The sequence below is a fragment of the Ovis canadensis genome, chromosome 2 (genome assembly GCF_042477335.2).
Source record: "Ovis canadensis isolate MfBH-ARS-UI-01 breed Bighorn chromosome 2, ARS-UI_OviCan_v2, whole genome shotgun sequence".
In the NCBI taxonomy this organism is placed as follows: domain Eukaryota; kingdom Metazoa; phylum Chordata; class Mammalia; order Artiodactyla; family Bovidae; genus Ovis; species Ovis canadensis.
Window position 1 is genome coordinate 24,098,849 of NC_091246.1, and position 15,442 is coordinate 24,114,290.

Sequence of the window (15,442 nt, forward strand, 5' to 3'; positions counted from 1 at the left end):
TGGCTGTAAAATATATTTCCACAGGGCTAAGTGAATTGATGCATTGGGTGAAGGTTCTTATGGTTGTCAGGCTGCATGGTAAGAGACTGCCAAGACTGATGGCTTATTTTATAGAAATTCATACTAAGTGGTTCTGCCAGTCACATGATCTACAGTTTGGCTGATCTTTGGGCCACTCCTGCTGGCGGCCTCAAAGATTCATCTATCCTCAGGTCAGGGTGTCACCATTTGCTAAGAGGTCATGAAACGCACTCATATAAAAATCTAATCTAGTGGGAATGCAAAACAGTGCCACCACTTTGGAAAACAGTTTGGCAGATTCTTAAAAGTTTAGACATAGACTTATTTATCCACCCAGCAAATCTACTCCTTAGAATCTACCCAAGAGAAAGGAAAATAGACATCCACAAAAGACTTGTACACAAATGTCCGTAACATCATTATTCATCATAGCCAGAGAGTGGAAACAACAGAGATGTCCAGCAACTGGTGAATAAAAGACTACTCTGAAGGAACGAGCTACTGATACGCACTACAACCTAGATGAACCCAAAATTGTTATGCTGTGAGAAAGAAGCCAGACACAGCAGACCACCGGTATGATTCTATTTTGGGTCTTCTCTGGTGGCATGGTCCTATTTATATGAAATGTTCAGACAAAGCAAATCTATTGAGAGAGAAAGCAGATCAGTTGATGCCTGTGGGGAAGATGAGGTGGAAAGCAGCAAGGACTGGGGGTTAACTCCAATGGGCACAAGGAATATTTTTATTTATTTTTTTAATGATTTTTTAAAACATTTATTTATTTGTTGGACTGTGATGGTTCTTAGTTGTGGCATGTGGGATCTCCAGCCTTCATTGCGGCATGCAAGATCTTTAGTTGCAGCATGCAAAATGTTAGTTGCAACATGTGGGATCCAGTTCCCTGACCAGGGATCAAGTCTGGACCCCCCACTTTGGAGAGCTTGGAGTCTTAGCCACTGGATCAGCAGGCACATCTCACAAGGAAGTTTGAAGTTTTTTCAGGTGCTAGAAACATTTTAGAACTACATTGTAGTGATGCTTATAAAACCTTGTAAATTTACTAAAAATTACTAAATCATAAAGATAACTTACTAAAAATTAATTTTTGAATGGGTGGATTTTATGGTATGCAAAAAAATTTGTTTTAAGAAAAATATTTGGAAATATTTCTTTACTTGAGGAAATGGAAACTAAGACAGTATTTTGTGTAAAACCATTTCCATTCTGATTCTCCCAGTGATATTACAGGTTAAGCCTTCCTTCAGATCCTGTATTTCTCATACAAGATGTTACATGAAGTCAACTGCTCTGCACCTCACCATCAGCAAAGATGCTTAGGGCAGGATGGGATGAGATGAAGAGAGACATATCTAGCAAAATAAAGAATCTTCAGTTACAGTGAAAGTGAGAGAATATTTTTCAGCTTTTAAAATGTGGGTGTACTATATTTGAGTTTTCCCTGAGGAGTTGTATGCCTATGACATTACATTTTGAAGTAGAAGATCTTCTCTTAGGGCACTTTTCAACATTAAATGCTAATCAAAGTGCTTCCTTGGTGGCTCAGTTGGTAAAGAATCTGCCTGCAATGCAGAAGACCCAGCCTTAACCCCTGGGTCATGAAGATCCTCTGGAGAAGGAAATGCCAACCCACTCCAGTATTCTTGCCTGGGAAATCCCATGGACAGAGGAGCCTGGTGGGCTACAGTATACAGGGAGTCTCAAGATAGTCAGATACGAGTTGACACAACTGAGTAACTAAACCACCACCACCACAAGGGTGATGATACTGGGTCCCATCCAGAGAGAGTGTCAATGTAAATCTGAAATGATACTCACAAATATATACAGTAAAATAATCCTATCAGCAGCTAGTGAAAGCTGGTGCCCAATATTGATCTACTATGATCTTCTACTGAGTCACTTTTTAAAATTTTGTTTTAAAAGTTGGATTATTTTTTCAAAACTGCAAGTTTTATTGCTTCCATTTGGCTTTCTTTGCAGTTTTTATCAAACCATCAAAGCATACTAGGTTTAAAGAGTTAGCATGGACTTAGAAGGAGTATGACTACCTCTAGCTTGGCCTAATACCTCCCTTTCAAGGATAGAGAATAATGGAGGACTGACTGATAACAATCTTTAATGTTATATAATCTATACTACTATAAATGAATAATAACGTGAATAATGTATAATAATTTACAATACTATATGTGAATATTTCCTTACCCCGAGTCTACCAGCCGCCATTCAGTACTGTTTAGTTGTGATTATAGGTTAGCTTTTCCCTGTATTTCCTTATTGAATTACTTACTTAGAGGTGTGGTCAAGGGGAAATAGCTTTTCAAATTTAGATTTTCCAAATGAGAGTTTAGAGTAACCATTATTTGATGCTAAGCATTCACACCTCCTATAATAGTAATGTTAACTGACTGGAGCATAGAACATATAAAATTCAAAACACTATAATGTTTTGAGTTAGACATCTGAGTGATAGTTACACCTTAATAAAAGGAGTTTGTGTATTTAGGCATATCAGGCCAGTTCCATTAGAAAGCCAGGTCAAGAACAAGAAAAATGAATGATATTTTTAGTTCCAGAAGACTCAAGAGATTTTGCCTCTGTTACTATGCAGATCTGCATGATTGGTGCAGTACTGTCAGGATAGATTCAACTATACTATGGTAACGAAAGACCCAGCATCTTGTGGCACATTTATTGCTTTATCTCCACATCAACCCTGGGTCAGCTGTTCTTTGCTCCCTGTTGTCTTTTCTTGGGGACTCAGCTAGCAGAGCAGCCTCTTGTGCCCATGGTCCTGTGCAGACAGAACACTGTGGGCAATGATCACATTTCACGTTTCTCTCAGGAAGTGACCTCATAACTCTGCTTACATTTCACTGGCCAGGGCAAGTCACGTGGCCATGCCTGAGTTCTACATGATGATGTGATTCAGTCTTCCTGGAGAGAGTGGAGAAATGAGTAGTGAACAACTTTCCCATCCAGGCTGCCACATAACAGCGAGCAGAGTTCCATGTGCTATATAGTAGGTCCTTGTTAGTTATCCAGTTTAAATATAGCAATGTGTACATATCCATCGCAAACTCCCTAATTCTCCCTTCCCCCATGTACTAAAACAGCATGGATCTTGAGGACATTCTGCTAAGTGAAATAAACCAGTCACAAGAGGATAAGCACTGTGTGATTTTGCTCATGTGAAGTTGCTAGAGTAGTTAGATTCATAGAGACAGAAAAGAGATTGGAGGTTGCTAGGGACCAGGGGAGGGAGAAATGGGACACTTTGTTTAATGGCTATTAAGTTTTGGCCTTATAAGATGAAAGAAACTCTGGAGAGTGAGTGTCCAACAATTTGAATGTAATTAACATTACCAAAATGTACACTAAAAAATGATTAAAAGGGTAAATTTCATGTCATGTGTATTTTATCACAGTGTTTAACAAATAAATATTTTTTAAGAAAACTATATGACCTCAGTTGTTACAAATGCACAACTGTGAGGGGGCATATTGATAATAGGAGAGGTTATGTGTATGTGAGGGCAAGGGGCATATGGGAAATCTCTGTACTTTTCTTTCAGTTTTTTGCTGTAAACCTAAACCTGCTCCAAAAATAAACTTAAAAAAAAATTTTTTTTCACTATATGCCCACTAAAACAAGGAGGCTTTAGAGAAGAACAGAAAAAGGAGTTAGGTGTAAAGTGGTCCAGGTGGCTCAGTGGTAAAGAATCCTCCTGCCAATGCAGGAGATGCCAGTTCGATCTCTGGGTGGGGATCTCCTGGAGAAGGAAATGGCTACCCATTTCCAGTATTCTTGCCTGGGAAATACCATGGATAGAGGAGCCTGGTGGGCTACAGTTCATGGGGTCCCAAAGAGCCAGACATGACTTAGCAACTAAACAGCAACAAAGTAGCGAGACCATATTCAGGAGAAAAAGAAAAAAATGTAGGACACCCACTTGAGTCTGAACCTTGTATAAGTCATTTTTTATTTTTTAGCATAAGTATATCCCATGTAATATTTGAGTCATAATTACACCCCCAAATCATTTGTTGTTTATCTGAGATTCAAGTTTACCTTGGTGTCCTGCAGTTTATCCAGACCCTAGACCCAGGACCCTGAGCTATCCTCCCGGATATGTCTGTTCCCAGAGCCTCTGCCATGGGCCACGTGGCTCCCCTCACTGCCCATTTCACCCATCATGTTCTTCTCACCATGCGGATAGCTGTGCTGTTTTCCTATAGGAAGAGGAGTTGTTGAGCCAGGGAACTCCACCCTGGAGGACATGCAAGTTGAAGTTCTCTCTGCCAGCTACACAGTCCTCTCTCACCCCCGATTTAAGGAGTTTTTGCAGTCCTAGGCATGGCAGCAGCTGGTGGTCCTTCTCATGCCACTCATGTTTCCTGGAGCAAGGTCCCTTTGCTCCTGCCTTTGTCTGTTTCAGACTGAACAGAAGCTTTTCAATGCTGCTGCTAGCAATCCAGCCTCCCCTCCTCCTTATTGCTTCATTTGCGCTTCTGTGACATCCCTAAAGTGCCATCACTAGAATGGCACTCAATATTCCAGGCACAGGGGCAGAGAGCGATGATCTTACAGATATTTCAGAGATTTACTTTAAAATGCTCCAGGAAAAAAAAAAAATACTGAGGGATACAGGAAACAAGACTGGCAAAATGCCGATGAGCAGGAATGTGCCATGAGAAGGCAAGGGGGTCATTATATGGTTCTTTCTGTGTTTTTGTGGTTTGAAATTTTCCATAATAAAAAGTTAATAAGTAAAGATTTAAGCGATGAACAGAGCATCAAAAACACCACCACAGAATCCAACTTCTTGGACTTTCTGTTACCGTTTTGGCATAAATGCACTTTGTCCAAGCTCCTGATGTTTCCTAATAATTTAAAGTGTTTAGATATCAGTGGTTTCCCCAAAATAAAGATACAATATCCTTATCCACTAATACCATAGAGGAGTTCATCACCCCAAGCAGAAAAGAAAACCTTTTGATAATTTGTTTCCATGGGTCATGGGTCAATCAGAGGGGCATGGACCCCACATTCCTGGAATGTCAAGGACAGTGAGCCATTTCTTCAGATTCACTTTCCTATGTCTACTTCCAGGCCATTCCAGCCATAGAGGCAGGGGATTTCCCTGGTAGTCCAATGGTTAAGACTCCACCTTCCAATGTAGGGGACATGGGTTCGATCCCTGGTTCAAGAAGTAAGATCCCCCATGCCACAGGGCAATTAAGCCCACATACCACAACTACTAAGTCCATAACAAGCAACTGAGACCCACTGCAGTCAAATAAATACTTTTTTAAAAAATAAAAAAGAAATGCAGACATAGAGGGCATATTTCATCCTCTGATAGCTCCTTCATTCATTCACTCATTTATTCATTCAGCAAGTATCTATTGGGTGTTCATGTGTACCTGTGACTTACTGGCACACAATGATCAGGAAGCCAGAAACAGACCCTGTACACAGCTTGGGAAACGAGTAATTACATCATCCATGTCTCAGGGATCTAGGGGTCTGAGTAGTGCTTGCTTTAGTCTGGGTAGGGCAGGGAGAGACTCCCGCACAAAGTGACATTTTAGCAAGGTCCAGAAGGTGGCAAAGGGGCTGCAGGAGGTTTTCCCCAAGTAGAGGGTAGGCATGTATGACAGCTGGGAGCTGAGGTGAGGCCTGTCCACAGAAGGAGCAACAAGGAGGTGGGGGGACTTCCTTTGTGGTCCAGCAGCTAAAACTTCATAATTTCAATGCAGGAGGTCCAGGTTCAATCCCTGGTCAGAGAACTGGATCCCATATGTTGCAATTAAAAGCTTTTGCATGCTGTAATGAAGAGTGACGATCCTTTGTGCAGCAGCTAAGACTCAGCTCAGCCAAATAAAAAAAATTTTTTTTTAAATATATAAGCTATTCAGAAAATGAAGATCATGGCATCTGGTCCCATCACTTCATGGGAAATAGATGGGGAAACAGTGGAAATAGTGTCAGACTTTATGTTTTTGGGCTCCAAAATCACTGCAGATGGTGACTGCAGCCATGAAATCCTTGGAAGAAAAGTTATGACCAACCTAGATAGCATATTCAAAAGCAGAGACATTACTTTGCCGACTAAGGTCCATCTAGTCAAGGCTATGGTTTTTCCAGTAGTCATGTATGGATGTGAGAATTGGACTGTGAAGAAGGCTGAGCGCGGAAGAATTGATGCTTTTGAACTGTGGTGTTGGAGAAGACTCTTGAGAGTCCCTTGGACTGCAAGGAGATCCAACCAGTCCATTCTGAAGGAGATCAGCCCTGGGATTTCTTTGGAAGGACTGATGCTAAAGCTGAAACTCCAGTACTTTGGCCACCTCCAATGAGTTGATTCATTGGAAAAGACTCTGATGCTGAGAGGGATTGGGGACAGGAGGAGAAGGGGACGACAGAGGATGAGATGGCTGGATGGCATCACTGACTCGATGGGAGTGAGTCTGAGTGAACTCCAGGAGTTAGTGATGGACAGGGAGGCCTAGCGTGCTGTGATTCATGGGGTCGCAAAGAGTCGGACACGACTGAGTGACTGAACTGAACTGAATTGAACTGAACTGAAGCAGAAATGGTGGAACGGTGGAGCGTGTCCCAGGAGGCTGGCTCATGTGGTCCCACTTCATTCTCTCATCCTTCTCCCAGGATGAATTATCAGCTGCTTGCTTCTAACTTCCCTTTGCCAGAGTCTGGCTCATGTCTCCCTGTCCCCATGCTGTGACCTCTGCTGTCCTCTTTCCCCATCAGAGGCCCAGGCTCAGGTGGGCATGCCTGAAGCATCTAAGGTAGGATGACCTGGACCCATAAAGCTTCCCCAGCTCCACACTGCACACGTGGAGATAGCCACTGGAAGATCATCCCTTAGCTGGGGACGAGCCTCTGGCCCATTCTTAATCCAGGTAATAGGGTGTCAGCCCACACAGAATGGTCCCATGAGAATGTGGGAGGCTCTGCTTCCCTGAATCTTGCCTAAACTGGAGCACAGCACATCTATTCTGACACTGGCAAGGGGGAATCCTGGCAATGGTCAAGCCAATGCCAGGATACCCCAGGTCACAGTCAGAGCCCCAGGTATTTGTGAACAACCCTCAGCTAGGAGCACTCCCTGAGCCAGTTTTGTGCCTGGGGTCCTGTCCCCCTCCTTCCGTTCTTGAGCAAGTCTCTGAGCCTGACTCTGCCAGCCAACTTGAAGAAGCCTCTCAGGACCAGCCAGAAAACATGAACTGTGTCATTTCAGCGACTGCATGCAAGTCAAATGCTCTACTGTTTGCACTTAAAATTGACATTGCACAGTATAAAGATGAACAATAGACTTCACGATAACTTAATTCTTTTTCTTTAGATCATTAAATATAAAAGAAAAAAACACCACTAGAAGTGAAGAAGGAACATGCATGAGGAAAATAAAGGCTTTCAAAATATCTTTAAGGCATATTTTTCCCTGCTTCTTTAACAAGGGATCCCAGATTTTCACTGTGATCTGTGCTCACACGTTTTGCAGCCAACTCTGGAGGGAGAATGTGTGTGATGAAGCCAGTGAGTGGGGAGTGAACAGGTCTAGAAAGACCTTGCAAAGCAGGTGAAGGAGCGTGACCTCATCTCAAGGGCAACCAGAGCAGCTGAGGTATCTGCAGTGAGCAGTTCTGAGAGGACAGAGTGATACCAGCAAGATGTTCATTCCTCATTCCCCACCCTACCACCCCACCCGGCAACAGATGACTAGACCAGAGGGAACCAATACACAGGCAACCCAATGCCCAATGGCCAATCAGATGCTCCCTCAAAAAATCTGAACCAAGGAGAGTATGGCTGAGTCAGGAAACCAGCCAGCTAAATGAAGAGCTCAGAATGAAGGTTCACAAAAACCTGCTGTGACCCCCTCGAACCTGTGCTGAGTTCTGTGCTTTCCCATGTGGATGCTCAGCTTGTCTTTGGGCCCCTCTCTAGGGCCTGATCTCGGGTAGCTTCAGCCTGCAGTGGTTTGAAGCAGGGCTTCAGTTCCCTGGCCAGATTGAGCCCAGGTCACGGCAGTGAGAGCACGAAATCCTAGCCACTAGACCAGTGGTCAGTGACAAGGCCTTGGCCTTTTGCTTTTGCAGAAAAAGAACTGCCACAAGGATGGAAAGTAGTGAAACAAGCATTTATTAGGAGGAAAAACAAGTACTGTACATGTGGATAGATACACAAGCAAACTCAGGAAAGGAGCTGCTGAGCTGCAACTTGGGGTAGTTTGAATTACTTTCATGGGACATTTCTTCTGGCTTTCTTTTGACCAATCATTTTGATCTGCCTGGTTCAGAGTCCATACTTAGCATACCTCAGGATCCTCCCAAGTGTGTGATCACCCAAGAGATCCTCTTCAGTCAGGATCTCTTAGCCTAGATGAATTCTATTGCAAAGGCTTATGGGTAGTTAGCGTCACTTAGCATCACTCCCCTTTGATCTCCATGGAGCCTTTGTGCACATGTGTGGTTGGTCTCCCGACTTCAAGAAGGAGAACATGTGGTCTCTTATCTTCTTTTTGGGCAGGGCCCAACCTCCTCTCTCAATTGTCCTGCTATGGATATTTTGGAGTTTTGGTCCACAGGAAATGAATCTGCAATTGCTTTACCCTAGTAGATGGGGGGAACCCAGCTACCTCCTGCCTCAGGCCCACTTTTGCGAGCATATAAAGAACAAAAGCGTGCCTCCTTACTCCCATGCAGTTGGAGGTCTCCACACCCCACTCAGTGTGCCAGCATGAACTGACCCTTCTCTGTGTCCCAGGCCAAGAACAGAGACACACTTGAAACTTGTTTTATACCTCTAATAATTGACGATTACTTGGGCAAACATGCAGGATACTGCCAAGTAGAGCAAATTTTGTTCTAGAAATACTATCTCTTCCAAGTGGCAATCTTCTTGGTGACCTGGACTACTAGCTTGCCATGTGAGTTTATCAAAACAGTGCCACTGCACTGGGGACTGGTCCTTAAAACATTGTCTTCCAAACTCAATCCAAAGGCCAACGAGAGGTTCTTCATGTCCCAGGGATGGGCCCCTCACGTTCCTGTTCCTCAGATGACAGTGTGGTTGTGCATTAGGCATTGCTCTGATATAATTCGTCTATGTCTTGTCCAGAGTAACATTGTTCTTCAAGTTGCACTGACAGTTACACCTGCATAGTGTGACACGCCTCTACGGTTTTCCAACGAGTCTTCAAAAATTGTCAAATTCTCAAACGAAATCAATTTAAATAACTTGAGTTTTTTTTAATTTTTAAGATATGATTGACATATAGCACATTAGTTTCGGGTGTACAATGTAGTGATTTGACATATGTCTACATTGCGAAATGATCATCACAATAAGTCTTGTTAACATTCGTCATGACATACAATCACAGTTCTTTTTTCTTGGATGAGAACGTTGAAGATCTACTGTCTTAGCAGCTTTGAAATATATGATACAGTTTTGTTAGCTATAATCACTAGGATGAACATTGCACTCCCACAACTTATTTATTTTATAACTGGAAGTTTTCATTTCAGTTTTTTAAAATGCATCATCATGTAGACAAACAATGGATTTTAATCAATTGAAATGTTGCAGAAAGATTGGGCTGGGATCCCTAGGGTAGAGAGGCAGGAGAGGGAGACATATGTAGGATGGATCAATTCGACAAAAGACGAAGACGAGTGTGTGGGGATTGGATCTTTAACAGCGCATCCACACAAGCTGACAGCTACTGGCAATTTGGTTGGGAGGCTGCACCAGCATTTACACAATGCTTCCAGAAGACAGGAACCATGAGAAATATTTTCGTTAGAGTAATTCATTAATTTTTACACCAATGTCCTACAAGATTAGAAGTATTGTCTGTACTTTTCTCTTTTTATGCCCTTCTCTAGGGGAACTTCCCAACCCAGGGATAGGACCCGTGTCTCTTCAGTTCAGTTCAGTTGCTCAGTCATGTCCGACTCTTTGCGACCCCATGAATTGCAGCACGCCAGGCCTCTCGGTCCATCACCAACATCCGGAGTTCACTCAGATTCACGTTCATCAGGTCAGTGATGCCATCCAGCCATCTCATCCTGGGTCATCCCCTTCTCCTCCTGCCCACAATCCCTCCCAGCATCAGAGTCTTTTCCAATGAGTCAACTCTTCCAGTGAGGTGGCCAAAGTACTGGAGTTTCAGCTTTAGCATCATTCCCTCCAGAGAAATCCCAGGGCTGATCTCCTTCAGAATGGACTGGTTGGATCTCCTTGCAGTCCAAGGGACTCTCAAGAGTCTTCTCCAACACCGCAGTTCAAAAGCATCGATTCTTCGGCGCTCAGCCTTCTTCACAGTCCAACTTTCACATCCATACTGGAAAAACCATAGCCTTGACTAGACGGACTTTTGTTGGCGAAGTAATGTCTCTGCTTTTGAATATGCTATCTAGGTTGGTCATAACTTTCTTCCAAGAAGTAAGCATCTTTTAATTTCATGGCTGCAGTCACCATCTGCAGTGATTTTGGAGCCCCAAAAAATAAAGTCTGACACTATTTCCACTGTTTCCCCATCTATTTCCCATGAAGTGATGGGACCAGATGCCATGATCTTCGTTTTCTGAATGTTGAGCTTTAAGCCAATTTTTTCGCTCTCCACTTTCATCAAGAGGCTTTTTAGCTCCTTTTCACTTTCTGCCATAAGGGTGGTGTCATCTGCATATCTGAGGTTATTGATATTTCTCCTGGCAATCTTGATTCCAGCTTGTGTGTCTTCCAGCCCAGCATTTCTCATGATGTACTCTGCATATAACTTAAATAAGCAGGGTGACAATATACAGCCTTGACGGACTCCTTTTCCTATTTGGAACTAGTCTGTTGTTCCATGTCCAGTTCTGACTGTTGCTTCCTGACCTGCATACAGATTTCTCAAGAGGCAGGTCAGGCGGTCTGGTATTCCCATCTCTTCCAGAATTTTCTAATTTATTGTGATCCACACAGTCAAAGGCTTTGGCATAGTCAATAAAGCAGAAATAGATGTTTTTCTGGAACTCTATTGCTTTTTCCATGATCCAGCAGATGTTGGCAATTTGATCTCTGGTTCCTCTGCCTTTTCTAAAACCAGCTTGAACATCAGGAAGTTCACGGTTCATGTATTGCTAAAGCCTGGCTTGGAGAATTTTGAGTATTACTTTACTAGCATGTGAGATGAGTACAATTGTGTGGTAGTTTGAGCGTTCTTTGGCATTGCCTTTCTTTGGGATTAGAATGAAAACTGACCTTTTCCAGTCTTGTGGCCACTGCTGAGTTTTCCAAATTTGCTGGCATATTGAATGCAGCACTTTCACAGCATCATCTTTCAGGATTTGAAAGAGCTCAACTGGAATTCCATCACCTCCACTAGCTTTGTTCGTAGTGATGCTTTCTAAGGCCCACTTGACTTCACATTCCAGAATGTCTGGCTCTAGATGAGTGATCACACCATTGTGATTATCCGGGTCGTGATCAATCTGATTTCGGTGTTGACTATCTGGTGATGTCCACATGTAGAGTCTTCTCTTGTGTTGTTGGAAGAGGGTGTTTGCTATAACCAGTGCATTTTCTTGGCAAAACTCTATTAGTCTTTGCCCTGCTTCATTCCGCATTCCAAGGCCGACTTTGCCTGTTACTCCAGGTGTTTCTTGACTTCCTACTTTTGCATTCCAGTCCCCTATAATGAAAAGGACATCTATTTTAGGTGTTACCCTGCATCCGAGACCAGGGGCAGCATCAGGGAGGAGCAAACCCACGCCTAAGACCAGGGGCAGCGCCGTGGCTGCTTGGGCACAGAAGGGCCTAGAGGAGCCATCCACGTTGAAGGTCAGGAAGGGCGGCGGTGAGGAGATACCCCTCTTTCAAGGTAAGGAGCAGCAGCTGCGCCTTGCTGGAGCAGCCGTGAAGAGATACCCCATGCCTAAGGTAAGAGAAACCCAAGTAAGATGGTAGGTGTTGCAAGAGGGCATCAGAGGGCAGACACACTGAAACCATACTCTCAGAAAACTAGTCAATCCAATCACACTAGGACCACAGCCTTGTCTAACTCAATGAAACTAAGCCATGCCCGAGGGGCAACCCAAGATGGGCAGGTCATGGTCGAGAGATCTGACAGAATGTGGTCCACTGGAGAAGGGAATGGCAAACCACTTCAGTATTCTTGCCTTGAGAACCCCATGAACAGTATGAAAAGGCAAAATGATAGGATACTGAAAGAGGAACTCCCCAGGTCAGTAGGTGCCCAATATGTTACTGGAGATCAGTGGAGAAATAACTCTAGAAAGAATGAAGGGATGGAGCCAAAGCAAAAACAATACCCAGCTGTGGATGTGACTGGTGATAGAAGCAAGGTCCGGTGCTATAAAGAGCAATATTGCATAGGAACCTGGAATGTCAGGTCCATGAATCAAGGCAAATTGGAAGTGGTCAAACAAGGGATGGCAAGAGTGAATGTCAACATTCTAGGAATCAGCAAACTAAATGGACTGGAATGGGTGAATTTAACTCAGATGACCATGTCTCTTAAGTCTCCCGAATTGGTATATGGGTTCTTTACCACTAGCGCCACCTGGGAAGATGCAGAAGTGAAAAGAGAGAAATAAGGCATCCTGGAAGCAACGATGGAATGGGGAGGTTGGGGGGGGGGGGCGGTGGTGGCAGGGAAACTCAGGACCACTGCGTTCCTGCAGTGCTGACTCTGGGACTCAGTCCTGTTCTGTGGTGTCAGAGAGAAAGCCTGAGACAATGCTTTCTTTTTTCTAAAGAAACCCTGCAGATGTGTAACGAGTCAGGAAGTCCAAACTCTGCATCCAGGTTGACTGGAAATGTCAGTGATGCTCAGCAATGAAGCCCCTGTATGTTCTTCCTAAAAGGGAAGAGATGGGGGACTTCCCTAATGATCCAGCTGTAAAGACTCCAGGCTTCCACTGCAGGGGCCTCAGGTTCCATCTCTGATCAAGGAACTAAGATCCCCACAAGCCAGGTGCAACAGCCAAAAATAAAATAAAAATGGCAGAGGCAGGGTTGAGAATGGCTTTAAAATAAGTGATGAAGGCCAAACCCTGAGAGATGACACACGGTATTTCCCACACTGGTGCCCTGACAGAGCACTCAGGGCAAGGCATGTCATCAGTGCAGCAGGGTTGGCAAAATCATGGCAGCCACTCATCCATCAGGTGTCCTGGTAGCTCCCACCACAGCACTGTGGGCAGAAGACCCTCTAGTCACAGGAACAGCAACCAGCTCCAGCTCCAAGACTCTGCAAAAGGCCTCCCACTGCCTCCCCTCAGGTTGGCCCTGTCTCCCTAGTAACATGTTCCCCAGGCAGCCCACAGACCTCAAACAGGGACAGAGAGCAGCTCAGCTCAGTGCCCGAGGGCTCCTCTAAGAGATCCAGCCATTTTCCTTCACCTCCCAGGACTGCAGGGGGACTTATAGAAATTTGACACAGCTAGTTAGACTGCCAGTGTCTACCACAAAAGCTAGTAGAAGTAGTATTGGCAGGGAAAACACAACTCAAGGAAATGACCTTTTCAGGATGTCAGTAGGAAGTAGGATCTAGTGTGTCTAGCCTCAAGACATACACATCCATGCAGTATTATATTTAATGCAAAATTCCGTGTCCTATTGCTTCCTACAGAGGCAAATTATTATTCCTAAATATCCCCTGGCAGCAAGGAAGTACTCAGGATCAGTAAAAAGATGGACATGCACTCATTTTCCTTACCAAGCAGTACTGTGCTAGAGCCAGCTGGTACCAGCTCAATAGAGCTTGTTAGAAAGAAAGAGTCAGTCAGTCCTGTCTGATTCTTTGTGACCCCAGGGATTGTAGCCTACCAGGCTCCTCTGTCCCTGGGATTTTCTAGGCAAGAATACTGGAGTGAATTGCCATTTCCACCCCCAGGGGATCTTTCCGACTCAGGGATCGAACCCAGGTCTTCTGCGTTGCAGGCAGATTCTTTACCATCTGACCACCAGAGCCTGATATTTTAAGCCTGATTTTGTGAGCCTGATATGAAGTCTTTAGTAACTTAAAATTGGCCTTGATGGAGCACTGACGCCATAGAAATTGGCAAACATTGATCAAGGTTTATTTGTTTGTTGTGTTCCAGAAAGCTGATTGCTAAAGATTTAGCCCCATCCTGATGCCCATCTGCTACTTCCCAGGTGGATTTGTCAGTTTCTTCACCATTCCAAATACTATTTGTCCTCTATTCACAAAATAGGAATCATAATTCATACCCAAAAAATCATTTTTTTCTAAGTGATAACTGTGAAACTGGCTTCTCTGTTGGCTCAAATGGTAAAAAAAAAAAAAAAAAAAAAAATCCATCTGCCATGCAGGAGACCTGGGTTTAATCCCTGGGTCAGGAAGACCCCTTGGAGAAGGGAATGGCAACCCATTCCAATATTCTTGCCTGAGGAATCCCATGGATAGAGTAGCCTGGTGGGCTACAGTCCATGGGGTTGTGAAAGAGTTGAACATGACTAAGCAGGCACACAAGAAATTACATAACAATGGACAAATATCTGCATTTTTTATACCCTCACACCCTAGTCCTTAATATAAGCAAGAATATCCCTGCCTTCCTATGTCTTGTTGTACCAGAAATTTCATTTCAACTTCCTTCCTTTCTTTCTTTCTCTCTTTTCAGTGTTCATACCCTTGGTTTTAAATTTAAATTGAAGATTGTCAAATTTGTCCCCATTCCTTCATGAGGAAAGTCAGGGCAAGCTATGTTCTTCCAGGCCCAGGGATTGAAGCCGGGTCACCTGCATTACAGGCAGATTCTTTACAGCCTGAGCCACCGGGGAAGACCCATTAAAAAAGCACAGGAGAGTCTAAAGCATTCTTTCCATTTCCTGGGTTCTTTGCAGACATGAGCTGAGCACCCACTAGGAGTCACTAAGTAGAACTAGATCCTCTGGCCTTAAGGCCAGAGAGGTGGGGCAAGCGTGAATCCACTCTGTGAAGTGGGATCCACAGCCACTAGGCTACCAAAGTTGCCCCATGTGACCACCCCCATGTTGCTCTAGAGAGGTAAGATCTCCACTTGTTCACAAGTGCACAGTTGCCACCAATCAGATTATTTCCACCAAAGGGAGTGGTCGTTAAAAATGTTCAGTTCTCGTTCTCATTTCTGAACTATAAACTACCCTCTTGTTTTCCAGAATAGACACGTTGCATCCCTGGGGAGCATGGCGAGGCAGATGACCCCATCCTCAGCAATCTCTGAGAATGTTGGCAGCTGCAACATCACTCTCTCATCACAGTGATGTGCAAATCCAAACAGCCTTCAACCCAGAATCAGAAGCCTCCATGAAAGTACTGTTATCTCATGACCTTCACTGGCTTAAATAACTCCC